At 56.4% G+C, this 19,750-nt stretch overlaps 1 protein-coding gene across 8 annotated transcripts in view; it reads right to left on the minus strand.

The window, feature by feature from the left end:
* The window catches only part of RBFOX3 (RNA binding fox-1 homolog 3), a 191,045-nt gene that overhangs the window by 135,908 nt on the left and 35,387 nt on the right, over positions 1-19,750 (minus strand). The window contains exon 1 of one of the 8 annotated variants that reach the window (XM_075110937.1): positions 11,375-11,469. The exons of the other annotated variants lie outside the window; for them this stretch is intronic. The gene's annotated coding sequence lies outside the window, so the exon portion shown is untranslated. Of the gene's footprint in view, positions 1-11,374; positions 11,470-19,750 lie in introns of those variants that run through there. 8 annotated transcript variants of the gene reach the window in all.

Genomic DNA, 19,750 nt, shown 5'->3' on the forward strand with positions numbered 1-19,750 from the left:
ATCACTTAAGATATCCTCATTTCTACTGCACCACAGGTGTGCATGGCACTTAGAGCCAGAGAAGCAGCCGAGCTCCCTGCCAGGCAAGCTTACTTTCTAATTAGACAGATAACAGCAAATCATGACAACAGACCACCACGGGGAATGGCAGGGACTGCTGCTCCGTGGACAGCAGGAGCTCTGGGGCCTTTCTGACAGCAACTCCACTTGCTCCACACTCACTTCCCGCAGCCGGCCATGGGAACGCAGCAGCAGCCCGCGCTGCAGCCTCAGCCCCGGAGAAGAATCCAGCAGGAGGAGGAGGAGGGAGAGAAGGGAGCTTCTGGAGGGCAGCAGGGTCACTTCACCTGCTCCCCACCGCAGCCCACAACGTGCTCAGCGCCTCCCCAGGCACAGACAAGAAGTCCACGCTCCCACAAGTATCCACGCTCCCAAAGAGGCAGGCAGGAGGGAAACATGCTCCATGCAGGATGAGGCCAAAGCCACACCGTGCCATGGGTACTGGTCTGCCCTGCAGAGCACTGCAAGCCCTGCTTGCTTGTGGGGGGAGCACCCCCAGCAGACAGCACCTACCACAAGTGCCAGGGCAGGGGTCCACAGAGCCGGCACACCTCACCCCAGGGAGGGACACCCCATCCCAGCTCTCCCTGCCGGCTCTGGCACTGACCCAGTGCCCGTCACACCCCAAGGGAAACTTCTGCAGGGAACAGACAGGGGAGCCCCGCACCCCTCAGGGCTTGCACGGAGCCGGAGAGTCGCCAGGAAGCCCGGGCAGCCTGACTCACCGGCTGCACGCCCGGCACTGGCTGTCATCGCCCCCACCGCCGTGGTGGTGGGTGGCTGCGCTGGGAGGGGATGAGCCGGGACGGGGCAGGGGGAGGCACCGCGGGGAGGGTGTCCCCAGAGGAACAAGGAAAACAAACGCAAACCCAAGGGATATTCACGGAGCTGCCCCAGCCAAGGAGCGAGTGCAGCCACAAACGCGCCCATCCAAACGGGATGATCCCAGGCAAATCCAAGCGCACCCGAGTGCTGCTCTGCTCCCTCATCCTCCCCAAAATTCTCCTCAAAACCAGACGTCCCCTCGCGGTGCAAGGCTTCGGTGCGTGCGTGCGCATGTGTTTTCATCCCAGTCTTTAAATGAGGTCTTTGCTGAGAATTTACAATTCCCTGATGGCCTCAATCTTGCAAAGATTGCTTTTTTAACACTGTTGGGCTTTAATTCTAATAAGCCTCCTCTTTATTACAGAACCAGGTCACATTGCCTTGACACTGCAAGAAAATCTTTCATCAGGAAGGAAAACTGAGAAGGAAAAAGAGAAATAAAGAAAGGGGGGTAGGAGGAAGAAAGGGGAGACAAACAAATAAAAGCTGCTCACTTCATCTGGGGGACTTTTTGAACCAGGCAAACAGCCGGCGGGCCAGCAGCGGGGCTGCCGGGGAGAGGTGCCTTCCCGCAGCGCCACTCACACCCCCAAACGCGCAGAATTATTTCTGGTGCGGCTTCACCTCCCACACACCCTCCCACCCTCCGCTGCTTAAAAATGCCGAGAGGAGCAGGAGGGGAAGCTTGACAAAACTTTGACAGACATAATGAGGACAGAGTTCAGCCCTGCCCTGGACAGATGGCCGTTATCACCAGCCCGGCGGAGGGCTCCTCATTACCTGGCCAGCACCGTGGGGACGGGAAGCGGCACAGCGGATCAGAACGGCAGCTCCAAGCACCCGTGAGACCCAAATGCCCCTGCCAGCAGAAATCAAAGCCCTTTGCTGGCAGGAGGAGGCGGCAGCACAGCTCCTTCCCATCAAATACAACTGGTCGAATATTGATTTTTCCCTTCTGGAGGCTCCCCACCCTCCAGCGCCCTGACAAGCACCAGGCCCCTCAGCTGGTCAGGGGAGTTGCTGCCTCCTCAGCTCCCCAACTTCTTGGGTTTGCCTGGCTCAAGATGCGTTATCACAAAACATCTCCTGTCGCTGTCTTATGTCATCGCCATTGCCATGGAAACGGGCTGATCTCATACCCCACCTTGGCTCCCTGCGCCTGCAGTCCATGGCCTCCCAGCATAGGATCGGCAGAGGGCTCATTCGGGGCTCATGAAACCCCCTGCCTCCATCAGCTCCCGGCCAACGATGCCCTATTAGCCAAAACGCAGAGCAAGCCGGGATGCCGGGGCACCGGTCCCTGCTCCCAGCGCCTCCCACCGCCTTCCCCATCCCGCTCAGGGCTGGGCAGGCAGCCCCGCAGCCCCCCCACACCCCACAGGAGCCTTGTGTCATGCAGCCGGGACCATCCCAGGCTGTGCCAATGCACAGCAGCGCGTGGCCGCAGCACATCACAGGAATCCCGCAGGCTGGCGAGCCAGTTAATCTCTGTCACTGGCGGCTCGCTGCTGCCTGTCGGGGGGGAAGCCTATTCCCATGCCTGCACTGGAGCAAAACTCTCACGGCGTGTGGGGGCTGCACAGTGATGGGGGGGGGGGCCCATGGTAGCACATCCCCTGCAAGAGACATACCCAACCAGCACATCCCTGGTCCCCAGTCTGCTTCACGGGATGACTGCAAGGATGCTCCTGCACGCTACAAGCTACAGCCACTGCAGTGTCCCATGACACATGCTCACGGGGCTGCCAGGGCCACAAGGGACGTCAAGAAAGCAAAAGAGATGATGGAGGCCACCGGCACCGGCCAGGCCACTATGGCGCAGCCGCCCTCAGCCATCCCAGCAGCCCTGATCTGGGACATAGGCTGCGGCACAGGCCGCCCACAGCCACACCTGCACAAAGCCACCAGCGCCCACCACACCGTGCCCCCAGCGGCAGCCAAACCCAGCAGCCGATCCCAGCACAGGAGGCTCCAAAACCAGGCTCCCAGCGCTGGTACAAGGGCAGGGGCCAGCAGTTCCCCTCAGCAGAGGCACTGCAGCAGGAGGAAGCAGCTCCACCTGCAGCGAGGTTTGCACTGTCCCAGACAAGCACCCAGAACCTAAGCTCTGGTTTTGGAGGTCAGAGATTCGATGGGGCTGTTACACCATTTAGCATGCAACAGCATATGCAGAGCAACAGCCGCACGAGGTGCATCACTGCAGAGGCAGCTCCGCTCAGAAAGCACAAGTATCTTTCTCCTACGCTGATGGGGACCCACACCTACCTTCCAAATTCTTCCTCCTGGGTTGTTTGTTTAGCACAGGAAAGGCAGGGCTTTACTAAGCCAAACAGCTCAAGCACAGGAGCTGAAAATGCCTTTTCCAGGGTCAGCAAAGGATGAGACTCCTGAACTGCAGCCTCTCCCCCCACAAGAGCACAGCCAGGATTACAGCGGGGTGGGGGGGCAGGCTGTTCCAAATGTAGATGTTTTAATTCTCAACGCTAGCAGCTGTACTTAAGGCAAGAGAGGCAGGGAAGCCATGCACAGGAGTAACCATGGCAACTTCACGGAAGTTAAATAAAAACTTCTTTAAAAAAAGATAACGAGGTCCCTGAATCATGCTTTATCAGCTATGTTGCTATAAAGATCGAGATACAGCCAGCTCAGGATTCCTAATTACTTCTGCAATATACTGTAGATAGCTTTATTTAAAAAAATCTGGCTATGCGTATAATTATTTAGGCCCCTCTCCATACTGGGATTTGCATATTCCATGAAGCACCTTCCCAGGCAGATCTGCCTGCAAGAGCCCTCCCATGCAAAGCCTGCCTGCTCGCGGCTCTGGGGGCTCCTGCAGCTGCGCCCCGAGCCCTGATCTCACTCAGGGGGCACGGGGAGAGCCCCACCGGTGCCGCCACCCCACCACACCAGGACACTGCTGGCATGTCCTCCTGCCATGGCATTGCCAGAGCCTCTGGATCCCAGTGGGAGCATCCCATGCACCCAGCCCCAGCTGTAACATGGCTCTAGCTGACTACAGCAGCGACGCGCTGACATGCAGATTACCTGGGCTGCCTGCAGAGCACCTCGGCGCACAGTGATGCTCCCCAGCAGCATCCACCATTTGTACGTGTTTAACATCCATAGCCACACACAGAGCCCCGCACAGAGAGCACCGCAGCCCCTATCCCATGCCCGCCAAAGAGGGGCTCAAGCATCAGGGCTGTGACACCCCAGCGTTGGGGTGTCTTGCCAGGGCCCAGAAAACAGCCAAAAGCAGCGTTTGGCCCCAGTTCAGCCAGCAGCTCACACCAGCTCGATGCCTGCTGCAGCGCTACAGCAGAAATTCCTTCACTGCCCAGAAACCAAACCACAAGTTGTGAGAGATCGCTAAGCCTTTTTTCCTGCAAAACAGACTCTCGGACAACCCCAGTAACTCCTGGAGAACAAACAGACCTTCCCAGCCCACAAACTGACAATGCTCAATCGCATCCATGACCCAACAGCACCATGCCCATCAGGCATTATGGACCCACATGCCGCTTGGGGAAATTTCATTAAAACCCACAGTTTCCATCAGTCACAGCAGCAAAGGTGGCTGACGGAAGATCTGCCAGAGCCCAAAGGTCTGTCAGTACTCCCAGTGACCTGGGGGCTCCCAAACCCATAGGCACAGGACACCAGTGCCGTCACCACCTGCCTCCCCTCCTGCCACCGTGCAGTTTAAGCCCCTAAGAAAATGGCACCGAAAGCTCCCCGCGCCCAGCCGGGCGCACAAACCCAAACCCACCCAGAGCGGACCAGGACGATGCAGCAGCTCCATCAGTCAACATCGCGCCGTTTCCCAAGAGCACGTGGCGCCTGCGGAGCCGCCCTGCTCAAGCATCCACCAACAGGGACGGGCGCACTCTGACCATCGCTGCCTCGGAGCCACAGCTCCCTTCCTCGTCCCCTGCCTGCAACCTGGCAGGGCAGGCAGCAGGGCCCTGGCAGGCAGACCCTCGCCACGGGGCACTGCTGAGAAACAGGGTGCAGGGGGGATGGGGTGCAGGGAGAGCACTCCAGGGCTCGTCATGCCCTTGGCTCTCTCCACCTGCCCCAGGGATGCAGGACAGGGAGAAGCCAGCCCAGCCACCCCTGGCTGCCTGCAGCAAGGACCAGCACCGCTGCCTGCCCCAGCTCCCGCCCCGCAAACAGGGCAGCACCCGGCATGCACGGCCGCACCTTCACAGGGGTGCCGATTCCAGCCAGCGCTGCCGGCCGCTAGGCAAATCCCCCAGCACAGCACTGTTAACTGATCGCACTTTATCACGATTCCATCTGGACTCCAGTTACCAGCTTAAAAGTAATTTTTCTTTCTCACTGGCCAGTTCGCAAAGACATGATATTGAACAAAAGGATGCCGGGTCTTCTGCTAACGAGAGGGATGCACCGCGTGCAGGTTTAAGTAGTTATTTGGATTCTTTATTTTCACAGCTTATGGTAAGACTAAGTAAATTGTAAGCGTTATTTACTGTGTTTTTAAACTCATTAAATTTAAGCTGATTTCTGAATGGAAATCAGAATTCGGTTAAAACATGGGGGGAAAGTCAGCATTTTGTAGCAGATTATTAAGTAAAGCTACATTAAACACGTTGGAAGCACAAATATCTAGGAATAAGTTCTATATTTTAAAGTGGATTTATTCAGCAAAGGAAGTATCATCTGTGGTCCAGGAATTGAGGAACCAGTTATCAAGGTCAAGATTTTATCAGTAGCTCTCAGATTCTCACACCTATGTTTTACCCAGAGCTTGATTAAGAGTTTAGAAATCTGGAAAACTCCCCCTTTTTCTCTGGCTCCCTGCTTTAGAATTAATTGTTTATCGATCCGACAAGAGGAAAATATTCTCTGCCGGCTGTGGAGGAGGCGAGCCTGTTGTCAAAAGTTGTTTTATCACTTCCATAAATTCTAGTTGCAATGACTTCCTCTGGTTCAATAACGCCGGTTTCTCTAAGCACCGGCCATGCACATGCCCTGCTCACCAACTCCGTGAGATGATTTTAGCAGATTACAGGAACTCAGGCCACTGCCTGGATTCCCAGTTGCAAGAAATCCTGAATTCACCACACTTCCCAAAGGGAACGTTAGTGGTTCCACTCAACCCCCAGTAAGTCCAGGGCCTCTTCTTTTAACCCCATTTGCACCCACCTCCCACCTGGCAGAGCTGAGGAGCTGGGAGGGCACGCCGGGCACTGCGGCACGCCAGGCACTGCGGCACGGGTGCGAGAGGGGGAGAGGAGGGAACCAGCTGGGGCTCAGCAGCCGCCGTCCCCACCGGCCCACAGGCCCTAGGGGACTGCGGGCAGCATCTCATCCACCCCACGGCAGCGCCAGCCAAGATGGCAAAAGAGCCTTTTTTTATTTTCCCAGATAGAAAAGCATCCCCGCAGCAGGGGCGCAGGCAGCCTGGCAGGGCCTGCACGAGCACACAGTTCCTTGGGAAAACCAATATCAACACACTGGGAGAAACCAGCTTTTCCCAGCAACAAAACCCTTCGGGACCCCCTCCCCACTGCCGCAGGATCCATCCTCGCAGCTCCTGACCCCGGCAAGCGGCGCGGGTGCAGTGCGGCAGTGACCGAGCGCCAGAGCCACTCTCTACCCAGGAAGCTCACAGGAGCAGAAACAGCTTCAGTTTCTGAACAGTAAAGCCAAAAAACAGCTAAAATAACTAAAAATAAACCACAAGAGCAACAGCCAGCCCCACACTGGGCAGCCGAGCCTCCGAGCTGGGGTCCTACACGTACCAGCACACCTCACCACCAGCAGCACAGCTGCATACCACAGTCATAAATAAAATAACAGCTCTCCTGCCACAGTGGCCTGAGGAACACAGGAAAAGCCACAGAGGGAAAACACAGCCTGAAAGGGAGCCAGCAGAGCTGGTGGTATGGGGACGTGGGGACTTGGGGTGGGATGACATGCAGAGGGGTTTAAAATTACACAGATCCCGCTGTGCTGCTGAGGCTTGCCTGCAGTCCGGGGCTGAGAGGGGAGGTCAGGCGATGCCAACAAGGGAAAAGGATCAAGAACTGCCCAGCAAAGCCTGGGACAGGCAGGAGCCGCTGGCAGGACAACCCATGCCAGGCAGCGAGGGGGGAGCACATACACAGCGGATAATGAAACATGAAAAGGGATCCCGCGCTTGTGTGCTCATTTCTACCCATTAGAAATTCAATCTTGTCTAGTCTGGAAGACACAATGATGCCTGGAGCATCAGCGTGCAAGCTGAGCAAAGGAGAGAGCTAGCTTTAGATTGGTTTATTAAAAATAAAGTTAAAAAAAAATTTAATCTCAGTAACTAATGAAATAACAGAGAAGAAAATTTTGCTTCCTCGTCTGGTATCTCAGCCTGACAATTAATTTGCAAGAACGCATATCCCAAAATACCTCAAACGATTCCAGCAGAAAGCCCTGGAACAGCACTGACAACAGCCCCTGCCTGTACTGCGAAAGGTTAGAGAGGGAAAAAGCAGCTGCTGCCGGCAGCCCTGAGCATCCCAGCCTGGAGAGGGAAGCCGGAGTATCCTGCTGGGAGAAGGCACCAGAGCACTGGGCTCAGGCTGCTGCTCTGCTTGCTGGCAGGGCACAGGCACTCCCCAAGGGCCCCAGGGGCAGCGAATCTCCCAGGGCAGCCGGAGCCAACTGCCCACAACAGCCAGGGCAGGACAGGGGCTGGGGAGGGCACAGGAGGGTCACTGCGGGCTCTGAGCTGATATGTGGGAGGCCTGTCAGCTCGCACGCTTGAAAATACGTCTCCTTTCCACTTCATTGTATTCATCACTGACCAGCAAAAGGCGTTCAAATCCATTTGAAAGAAAGCTGCTCTGCAGGTCACCTTTCAAACCCAGCTGAGACACTGACTCACTCCACAGCCTCAGGAAAGGCACCTCAGTCTCCTCTACTTTCTTATTCCAGATGTGCAAAAAGGAGAGATGTTGACAACCCATCCACCCCCCATACCTCTGCAGGCTGCTCCGCGGTGATGCCCGAGGAGCTCTGGGCTCCCAGCACCGCACGGCTTCAGCTGCGCACGTCCGCGGCTGCACCACCTCCAGCTCAACCGCTCTCCACTGAGCCCAGTCTCAAACCTCACCACTGGCTCCCCTTCCTCTTCCACAGTTGTTTGAAAAGAGCAAATCATTCATAAGAACTAATTATTCTGTGTACTCTCACCCCTTAAGACTGTAAATTAAAAGAGAATTCAAATAAATTAAGGAACTTCCCTCATGCCTTTTATTATCTCAATAACCTTCAGAGGCATTTATCTGCCATCAGCTGATCCATTTGAAAAATTGTGACGACAAACTAATTTAGTAAATGCACACACTAAAAACCTTTATTGATACACTGAATGAGCAAATACAGCCTGTGCTGGACAAGCTGCTTGAGCCACAAGTCTGGTGGGGACATTTGCGTCCCCCTTGAATGCCCAACCCAGCCAGTGAACGCTCCAGCCCCGCTCCTGCACTCCCCACCAGCCGGGGATCCCTCTCAGGCATCTTGGCAAACGAGCTAAACCATCCCACCCAAGGTGGGAAAGAAGAAACCTGCTGCACAAGACAGGGAGGCAAAGCATCAGCAACCAGCAGCAGCACGGAGAGACGGGCTCCACCAGCAGCGAAGGCAGCGTGTAGGCTGCCCAGCCATCCCACTGCCTGGGACATCAACGTGGTAATTAAGGACGACATGTTCTAGTGATGGGAGATGGAGAGACGAGTGCAACTGGGAAAGAGGCCCTTTATTTTGAAAAGGAGAAAAAATGCCAGCCCTTGGCAAAAAGGGACTGTGTAAGAAGGGAACATACGGAATACGCACAACTGGCCAGGTTTGGGAAAGGAACACTGGAGGTGTCGGTTTTCCAAAGGCAGCAACCTAAAACGTCCTAAAGCCTCCTAAAACCTCCCAGCTTGCTCAGGTGCCTCTCGTTCAGGAGCAGCAGGAAGGGAAGGGACGGGCGCCGCAGCAGCCCTGCAGCCAAGCGCGGGGTGCCCAGCAGAGACGCCAGCCTCGTGCTCCCGACAGCGCTGCCTCGTGCCAAGCAGGCTCCCGGGAGAGACATCTGTTGGCTCCTTCAGTGCCTCCAGTTCTGCGACATCTGTCCCATGTGGTTCCTAAACTGGAGAAAGGAGTGAGAGGCACGACTCCTGGGCTGGGATGTTTCCCAGTCCCATCCCAGTCCCTCTGTGCCCCTTTGGGTACCTGGGGCTGGGCTCAGAGCCACAGTAGTTCACCAGCCAGCTGGCCTGTGGGCTCCAGACCACTCATCTTCAGTGCTCCAAAACCACCCCCTCAGCTCACTACACAAAATATACGTGCCTGTGAGAGGATCCCACAGCTGTGCCCCAAAAGCAACCACCTGAACCCTGGCAAAGATTTACCTGATGCTGCAGCAGAGCGTTTGTATGCCCTTGTGCCAAGGCTTTAAGCAGTGCTGAACAACCCCACAGATCACTTAAAAGGGGGGTGGAATCTCCTGTATTTTCTGTGAAATAACAAGCAGAGCTTTGCTACAGCTCCTCAGAGCCAAGAACAAGTTCCCAACCACTGGCCAGCTCTGGGCAGCCCTGCCAGCCCCAACCCGCTGCAATCATCCCTCCACGAAAATTATCAACTCCAGGCTCTTTCTCCATCTATTAGCCAGGAAAATAGCCTTCATCTCTTGCTTTGTGAGGCTTTATCACGCCTCAACCATTTTAGCCTGAAACCAGGAAGCTGTTTGGGGAACAGAGTGCCTTCATCGATGTTTGCACAGCACCCAGCACAGCAAGGCCTCCAGTCTGGCTGCAGCCTTTGGGTACCGCTGGAATGCAAATAACACCAGGGCAGCAGAACACACCCTTGAAGTGCTGCGAGACCAGCCATGAGCCCCAGACATCCCAGAGAACGCCAGGCAGAACTGGCAGGGAAAAAGAGGGAGGTATTCCCCGACCTCAGAGCCTCCCGCAGCACACAGCGACCTGTGGCCACCCTGGACTGTGCCCCCCAAGACACGCCCAGCCAGGCTGGCCCTCAGGACAGAAAACCAGGCAGCAGGAGCCACCCTGCCCACAGTCAGGCTTCCACGGAGGCAGCGAGCGAGTTCCAAACCTTCATGAAAGGCAACCGAAAATAGTCGGTGTTGTTAATGTCATGCTTACTGGAGTGAGAAGCCGAGAAATCCCTGCTTCCCTGCTCTCCCCCCATCCCTCCGCCTGCGCACACACAGATGCTAACGAAGCCTCCCCAGTGCTCTCCAGGCTGCTCCAGCCACAGCAATGGGTCTGTGCCCGCGACTCCTGCCGGCACACCGCCCACACCCCCTGCCAGTCCCCACACGGGGCCTGCCCAGCGCCTCGGCAGCACGGCCGCTCCCAGACCCCCACACCACGTTTGTTTACTTCAAACGTCTGCCTTTAAGCGTTCAGAGGCGATGCTGCCCCCGGTGCAGCCTCCTGGCACGCACACCGACAGGGGACCACCGGCATATGGGCGGCTGAATAACGGTGCTCTGCATTTACACCCACAACACAAATAAACCAGGTGACTCCGAAAGGCCTTCTCCATCCATCCCTCCCCGCACAGCAAACCCTTAACATGCCGGCACAGCGAGCTCGCCTTGCGATGAAATCCCTGGAGGCAGGCAGGGATACAGGAAAGGAAAAACCCAACGAAAGCTGTGCAAGCTCATGCTCGCTCGCCTGGCTCTGCCTGTTCGCAGCAGGGCCGTGCTGTGCCCCCACGGCTTCGCCCACTCCCCGAGGCTGGCCAGAAGAGCGGGAATCTCTCTTCCTCTTCCTCTTCTTCTTCTTCTTCTTCCTCCTCCTCCTCCTCCTCCTCCTCCTCCACCCCATTAATTCAGACTCCAACTTTTTCTCACAATTTACCTTCACCTGAAGGGTGTGATTTTAATTAGCGTAACATTCCTGTTAACAACGGCACCTAATTAAGACATCCGTTAAGGACCTATAACGCAAACTTAATGAGAAGTTGTGCCAGAATCCTTTCGCAGGCAAATCAAACGCTGCCGACTCCAGCTTGAAGAGACGTTGTTAACGGGAGGGTTCAGTTACCGGACCCGAGCTCGGGCTCCCAAACCGCGCCACCCCCCCACCCCCTCCGCCGCAGCGAAACTTCGTCCCGGAGCGCACCGGGGCAGCAGCGCGGTACCGGGGAGGGCGCTGCCGCCGAGCCCCCCCCCCCCCACCCCGTCGCGCCCCGCTCCGCCCGGAGCCTTCCACCGGGATGCGCTCCGGCAGCGCCACCCCGGGGCTCCCGGGGGGGCTCCCCGGGGGCTCCCCCCCTCCAGGGCCACCCCGAGGGAACTTCGCCGCCCCCCTCCCCCCCGAGTTCCCGGCGCACGATCGGGGTGAGCTGCCCCCACCCGCCCGCAGCCTCCCCGCTCCCGCCGGGCGGGGGGTACCACCAACACCACCACCACCACCGTCGCCCCCCCCGCCCCCCGCCCCCCTTCCCGGTGACTCACGCGCTCAGCGGTCCCCGCCGCGGCAGCGGAGGCGCAGGGCAGCCGCGGGTCCCCGCCCGCCGAGCGGCATCTCCCGAGCAGCGGCGACCGGGGGCAGCCCCGGCGGCGGGAGGCGGCTGGGCTGAGCTGAGCTGAGCTGAGCTGGGCTGGGCTGGGCCGTGCCGGGCCGGACCGGGCTGGGCTCGCCTCGCCGGGCAGCCTCACACGCGGCTGCGCCCGCACCGCCGCCGCCCCCGGAGCCGCCGAACGAACGCGCCCGCCCCCGGAGCCGCCGCCGCCGAGAGCCGCGGGGAGGGGGGGGGCACGTACGGCCGCCCCCGCCCCGCCCCGCGGCTGCCACCCCCCGCTCGGGATCCCCTCCTCCTGCGCCCCCTCCCCCAGCCCCCACGCTCAGGACACGCTCCCACGCCACGCTCCCCCCTCAGCGAGGGGCTCCAGGCACGGCCCCACCCCGGCGAGGCTCTCCCGGCCCGGCAGCGTGCTCGGCGGGCGCTCAGCACACGCTCCCACCTCTGATCCGGAAAAAGAGGCAGTTTTTTCCTCCCTGTTTTGCCCCCCGAAAATGAACATATCACAGCCCCGATGAACGGGGAGCTTATTCCCGCAGTTCGGCTGCGCTTGCTGCTGCCTGCGAGTAGGCAGGGAGCTGCCCCAAGGGCCTTCTCTCCATTTTGCCATGCGTTCAGCAGCGCCAGCCCATGCGGACCCACTGGTGGGTGAGGAGCAGACACACACACACCCTGGCCGCTCTGCGTCTGAGTCCCATCACCACGCAGGATGCCCGAGGGCTGGGTGGGATGCCCGGGCCCACTTCAGCCACCTGGCAGGATGGCAGCGAGAAAGGAGGTTTCTGTTCCCCATTGCAAACACAGGGAAAACCAAGGCAGTGCTGGAAACCCTCAGGACGTAGGTTTCCAGCATACCCCAGATTCACCAAAGCTCTGTGCATGTCTCAGCCCCTTACCCTTCCTTCTCTTTAAATCTAATTTAAGGACCTCTGGGCATTCCCACAGCAGCTGGAAGCAAGAGTCCTTCCTTGAGCGTTATGCAAGAGCAGACCTCTAGCATTCCCAGCTCTACCCCATTCTCCTGCTGTTCACCTCCTCCCCCGGGAAGCCGGCTGAACACGGTGCAGACCTGCATTACCATATTTTGCAAACCACAGGCTGTCAGAGGTCCTGTTGTTCTGCCCTTTCTCCTCTGGCTCGCCAGCAGATGCCACCTTTCTGAAAGGGCCATAAAAGCAGTGGCTGCTGTGGCAGTGCGGGACCCTCGTACCAGGTGTGGCCGGGTGGCCCGAGTGCCCCCCCAAAGCCCAGGGTAAGTTACACAGCACAGCAGCAGCAAACTGTTCCTTGCAGACCTGCCAGAGTGGCTGGATGGGGCTCAGCAGCTTTTTCTGGCTCAAATGATCTATTTGTAGTTCCCAACAGTTAAGACTGTGGTGAACCTCCATAAGTTATATTTCCTAAGAACTATCTGGAATACCTGCACTCTGCTTAAGCCATCTTTCACTCCCTATGAACTTAGCACAGGGTCCCTCTTTGAGATATTATCAATATCCTGCAGAGTCCATGCACAGCCCCCTGAAAACAGGCACCACCACCCCCGTTCCTCCCCTAACACAGTTTTACTTTCCTCCCAAGGGCTTTGAGAAACACTCCAGAGAAAATCATCAGGGTTATACACAGTCATAACGTGAATGAGGACTATAAAATGCGCCAAATGCACCTCATACATCTCAACATCCATTTTGTATGATAAATGTGCATATTTTTAGCCCTCCAGGATGCAGTAAGCACCCGAACCCGAGCCTCGCTGCCCTGTCAGAGCGGAGCAGCCCTTGTTCTCACGACCTGCCAGACAAAGGCAGCGCTCAGCCAGGATGGCTCCTTGCTATGCCCTGCTGTGCTGTTTTCTCATGGTTCATTGAGGCTGAAGATGCTTTAGGCAGCAGATTTGGAGAATGAGGAACTGGGAACACGGGAGAGAGCAGCTCTGCAAAATTTTCTCTGCATTTCAAGCCTCTGAGCTGGGTCCCTGTTGACATCTGTTCCTAGAAATGCAAACTGGTACCAGCTCGGGAGGTGCAGCCTTGCAAACTGGAGGTGTGCGTGTGCTAAGCAGAGCGGAGGAGAGGCGGTGATGCTGCGGGATTGCTAGGCAACCCTGCACTGCCCAGCGGGAAAAGGCCTGAACTGAGCAGCGCGCCCAGCCAGGGCTCCTGGGCAGGGAAACACTGAGAGAGGAACCCACCGGGGGAATCTGGTCGTGGGTCTCCGGGAGAGCAAGCATCTGAACCTGGCTGTGGAGAGGAGGAGGAGCAGACGGAGGATAATGGCAGAGAATGCGTGAGAGCAACAGTGGAGGGAAGAGAAGCAGTTCGAAAAAGCACAAGTCAACAAACCCCCGCTTTTTGGCAGAGCTGTTACCTGAACAAGAGGAAATAAATATTTGTTTTTCTTTTTTTCTTCATTTATTTCACAGTCTGTTTGGTATTTAGGGCCTTCATTTGGAGGAAGTCATAGCTGTTAAATTACTGCAGCTTTTTTTTATTTTTATCCTTAACAATGACGAGGTTTTCCTTCTCATAACCGTGGCTGGAGTAAAGAGATGACAAGACTTGTTGCAGTCCTTTCTTGGGTTTTTCCTGAATGCAGATGCTGTGAGCAGGAGGCACAGCAAAACCCCAGCACCTGGTGATCCTCCCAGTCCCCAGGGCTCAGCGTCTTGTCCCCGTTATTCCCTCTGCAGAGCCCCAGCAAGGACAGTGCCAAGCAGCCAGTCCCAGATCTACAGAAATCACTTCTGAGAGGCAACAGATGGCACTTGCTACCAGGAAGAGAGGCAGGAAAAGGAGGTGGCTGCCCCTCCACATCTTCCACCACGGCTTGGGCTCTCAGGGACCCTTGACTTCAAGGTGCCCAAACGAGGTCCAGCCCCTCCTCATGACTCTTCCCCACAAAGGGACGTTTGCACTGTGTTCAGCTCTGACACAGCAGCAGCAGCTCAAGCCTGGCCCTGCCAGGAGGTTTACCCACATCCACCGGCACCAGCACCCGTCCTACCTGCGCAGGTGGCGGGGCGGTGCGGGGCCCACTGCCCGCCGGAGGGCTGGGAGGCACTGTGCCAGCTGGAGCTTTCCCCAGAGCGCTGCCAGAACACCGGGTACCTGCACCGTCCTTGGCTGCGATGGAGAGGGTGGGATGACATGGCAGGACCCAGACTTTTTTTTGGCAAGTGTCAGATGCCCTGACCCAAAAAACCCGAAGCGGAACGTGCAATACACAACGAGGAGCTGAACGCATGCCTGGTCGTGAACACACTCAGCCTGCAAAGCACTCTCCAGCACTGGAGAGAGGAGAAGGGAGAGCCATGCTAATGTTCTCAGAAATAATGCTTTTTAAAATATAATTTACAATAGATTTCATGGCTAAGTTATGCAACATAATGAGCAAATCTAAAATGTAATTGTCACTGCACATTAACAGCAAAATCCTCAACCTCTATTATACTAACAAACTTATTAAATCAGTGAACATTGCATTGCATCAGTCAATTACTAAAACAATGCCAACATCAGTAGAACAATCTGATATCCATTACGGGGGGAGAAGGAGCGAGGGCGTGCAACCAGGGCTGCCTGTAGCGCGGCGTGTTTTCAAACATTAAATGTATTTACGTCTTTGATGCAATGCTGCACCTGTTGGGCGTTTTGCAGCCGCTTGCCCTGTTCCAGGAGAGGGAGAGTAAAGAGCCTGAAGCCATCTCTGTGCTCAGACCCCAGGTCCTGCCTGGGAGCAGGAGGCCAAGGAGGGAAGCGCAGCGAGCCTCACTGCTGGGATTTCCTCAGTGCCACGCGATTGACTCTGCAGCATTAGCAGCGCTCAGTGTCAGAAAACACCGTGCAAAAAGGCAAGTCTTATAGAAAGCAAGGGACACACTGCAGCAGGTGCTGCCGAGCTGCTTGGATCCCTGCCTCCCCCCTCCTGGGCACCACAGACCAGACCCATCACTGCCTCTGCCCCCGGCTCTGCCCCAACTCTGCCCTCAGGCAGAGGCAAAGGCTTATCCCCGGCTGCCCACCTTCCCAAAGTATCCCTGGAGCAGAGCTGTGGTGCACAGCAGGTAGATGGCCAGGATTCAGCCATCACGTTGCTGCTGCTCTCCGAGGAGCCAGCGTTGGCCAGAGCCCGCGGTCACAGCAAGGTCTGAGCTCATTCCTGGCTCCAGGGCGACGGCCACCTGCGGCGGCACACATTGTCAGGGAAGGGCATTTGCTCCAACAGCAGGACAGGGCATGCAAAGGCTGGCAGGGATTTTGCCCTGCAGCCTCCAGGCTCTCGCCTCCCATTTCGACTCCATGAAATCCCGTTGCCACCAATGCTATGTCCTTATGAGACCGTTAAATGTGAAATAAGGTGAGCTTGAGTAACCCTGGAAAGATGTCCATGCAAACATCTACAGCAAAGTGTGCCTCGCACCTCAGTGAAGTGATTTGACACAGCACTAATTATGCAAATTAATCATCAGTAAATCAGGTACTTGTTTATTTATTTTTTTTGCGTTTTGCACAGCAACCAGGCAGGAGGAGCACCAGGAGAGAAGAGCTGCTCTATTTCATCTGAGAAGAAATGTTTGGTAACATGTTGCATGATCCAACCTCCCCACGTTCTTTTTCAGATTAAATTCTGAATTGATTTGCTGGTATCATACCGCTCGTAGCTCTCAATATGTCATGGCAGCTAATGAACCATGCCAGGGACACATTTATAACCCACTATTAGCCACTTCCATCAGGAAGGGATTTTTTTTTCCTTCCCTTTTTCCTCTGAGGTTCTAAAAGTTACAAAACTAAACCAAACCCACAAAAACAAAAAAAAAACACAAATGAAAAAAACCAAAATCATCATCAGCAAGCACTGCTACTGAAAGTCAACCACTTGTGTGCTTTCCATTCCTTCCCCATTGGGACCTGGCTCTCAAGTGGCCACAGAAAAGGCCCGGGAAAGGTGACCCAAATCCCGCTGATTTTCCGCAGCCCTGGCTTGCCTGGAGCAGGTTCCTCCCCTTCCCCAGACCTTCACTCTCCAGGTAGAGAAGCTCAAGCCATCTTCTGAGCAAAGTTGTACCGACACCATCTACAAAACCTTCCTCAAACAGCATCCCACAGCCAAGCCGCCAGGACCTGGACCAGAGAAGAAGGGGCTTCCGTGCCCTGTCCCCGTCTCCCCCACTGCTGCAGCTGGAGCCGGGATCCTGCTCGGAAGGAGCCCCAGTGCGGAGCAGGGAGGTGCCGTAGGAACAGACCAAGGGGCCGCTCACCTCTTGCAGCAGGTGCAGTGTGCGCACTGCAGGGAGGCAGCACTTCAGACAGGAGCCGAGTTCCCCTTGACTCCAAACACAGTGCTTCAGGATCGTAGAGACAACTCTATCGGGGGAACAAGAGCTAATTAAATTTACTGGGATCATTGAAGAGGAAATTATTTAATATTCTGCACAGAATTTAATATCTGAAAACATGAATGGCCTTGTTTCATCAGAGATCGGTTCCTTCCCAACATTCAAGTTTACTTTTCACAGCCAGCCCCGCCGCCAAGGGACGGGCAGGGACGGGGGAGGATGCTGCCTGCAAGGAACCGCGCTGCCGGAGCCGGAGAGAAACAAACAGCAGGAGAGCAGAGCGTCGCCAGAGCCACGGCCGCATCCTCAGGTGCTCCCGATGGAGCAGCAGCTCCATAATCCAGAGAAGAGCAGCCTCCCAAGGGGCTCTGCTGGCTCTTTTGCGGGAGGATCCTTCTGCTCCCATCCACAGACGCTTCCACGTGGGGCTGCCACTCCTCTGGTGAGCACCTGCATCCGCATGAGGCCTTCAGCTTATGACCTTACATGCTGTCATCTAGTCCCATTTTAACAGCCGAAAGGTTGCGACTTTTTAAATCCCCCCCAGTTCACTCCTCCATCCAAAGAGGAGCCTGGGCTGAGTGCAACAGCATCCAGGGACAGGACAACTTTGCCACAGGGAACCTTTGCCTTGGCCGTGCATCCCTCTGGTGCTGCTTACCCGGACCAGCCTCTCCAGATCAAGCACCTTTTGTGCTGCAGGAGGATCCCACTGTTTCGTCTTCACATGCTCCATGCTTGTGGCTCTTCAGCTTCTCCTGGTTGCAAAGACCCCCTGGTCCCAAGGGCTGGCAGCCACCTCCACACCCGCTCCAGGCTGTGTCCGTGCAGCAGCAGAGTGCCAGCCCGGAGGTGAGATGCCAGCAGGTCACCTTCCCACTCGTGCTGGGTGGTAGCTGGGACACCACAGGAACGATGCCCTCGACACAGCGAGTTTCCCTGTTGCAGCTGAAGCACGCTACCTGCAGCCACTCATCTGTAATCGCTCTGTCCTTGTCCCTACAGCCCCACTCCCTCCTTGGCTGGTTAATTATTTTCTAGAAGCAAAATATCAGACTTGCTTGCTACTGTTAAGGAAAACCTAGTGATTGCTTCCTGGACGGCTCCCGAAACGCTGGCCGCCTGTTCCCTCCAGCTGACTGATGCGGCCAGGTCTCTGCTGGGATGGGCACAGCCCATTTTACCTCGCCCAGAACAAGCAGCGGGAGGGACCCCTCCAGCCCCCCAAGTCTCACTTCGGCGTGGGGGATGCCATCTGCCCCAGCTCCCATGCAACCAAGCCATTGCCCATAATCCACCTTCCCTCGGTGCCAAACTGAGCTAAAGGGAAGGTGCCATTCAGCAGCCCCGGTGCTGCGGGTGCCTCCCTGCGACTCTGCCCCCAGAGGTGGGCTCAGACCCTCGGCACCCTCAGCAGAGCCAGCATCTCTTTTCAGTGGAGCAGCAGCCACCAGGGTTGGCGCAGAGCTGCGCCAGCAAACCCCCAGCCCAGCAGCCACAGGGTCTCTGGTCCAGAGCAGAGCCCAAGGAAGTGCCAGCCTTGTACTGGAGATCCCAGAGCTCTGCCCCTCTGGCTCCCCATTTCCTTCTCCTCTTTCTGCCCTGATAACATCTCTTTCTCTCTCACACACATGAAAGTGATTATAAGTAGCAATAATTTGGCTTCTGTATTTATGTCACCAATACCTTCAGCTAATTCCTGTAACTGCCAGCATGAAGCACTAATACCTCTACAAAAGACAAAGCAATTATTTCTAAACATAGCTCCCTTTCCTTGCGTTGTCACCATGCAAATCACCAAAACCCTGGTCCATTGTCAGCATTTTTCTCTAACTAGCAGGGGAAAAAAAGATAATTATTTTTCCCCAAGAAAAACCCATATCCAGTGGCACCAAGCAAGCAAACACACCCGCACCCCTACTCTCGCCCTCCCAGGTCCTGCAGCAGCCCACCCTGCACAGAGTAAGGCATATTTCACTTAGTGGCGATGTATGGAGTGACACAAGTCCCAGCCTGCAGCTGGAGGGAGGAACAGGCATCGCCTAGGGACAGCCCAGGATGGGGACATCACCCTCACAGGGACTGAGACTCTCCAGACCCTTAGTCAGGAAAGCTCTGGAGGCACCCCTCACCTCGCAGCACCTGTCTCTGCAGCAAACACCATCTGGGTGACAGGGACCCAGCTGGGCTCAGCAGCCCCTTGAAGAGGTGCCTGTTTTCAGAGGACAGACAAGCAGAACGCCAAGCACAGCGGACAGGAGCCGGTTCTCCCAGGGGCCCCAGCACATCAGCCACTCAACTCCTCTGCTTCTGCTGAGAAACCCCCTGCTCTTCCCCAGGTGATGGGAACATGCCACCGCTTGACCCAGACACAGGCACATTAGCGGTGCTCCCAGTGTCTCTGTCTGGATGGAGACACACTGTCTGCCTCGGGACCCTCTGCAGCACTAGACCTTATTATCCTATGGGTCTGCTTGCAAGAAATTAAAATGAGCCATAAAATGACAAGTAAAGTGAAATAAGGAATGTAAAGAGCAGGGAGAATGTAAATCGTGTCATTAGCATATGTACAGCACTTGCAAAGCGCCTGTTCCCCACCTGATCAGTGCAGCCCCCAAGGAGGGAGGGCTCCCCACCACCCAGAGATGGGGCAATGCCTCTTCTACATGAGGGTCCTGGGGGTCCCCTGCCCCAGCCTGGGGGTGCTCCTCTGGCCCCCCTCTCCCAGGTGCCCACCCTATGGAGCCATAAGGCATTCAGGGCCCTTGAACAAGACGTGGTACTCCCAGCCCCACGCATCGCTCCAGGTTTGCACAAAGCTCCCAGACCCATGGGGCCAGGCCCCGCTCCCGGCCGGGCACACCAGCCCTGCCAGCCCCTGCTCCAGAAGGATACGGGGCAGGAGAAGGAGCCGCAGAGTTAATGAGCAGACGCAGGCTCCCCACCAAGGGCTGAAATGATCTGGTACCTGGA

Source organism: Phalacrocorax aristotelis, chromosome 16, assembly GCF_949628215.1.
Source record: "Phalacrocorax aristotelis chromosome 16, bGulAri2.1, whole genome shotgun sequence".
Taxonomy (NCBI): domain Eukaryota; kingdom Metazoa; phylum Chordata; class Aves; order Suliformes; family Phalacrocoracidae; genus Phalacrocorax; species Phalacrocorax aristotelis.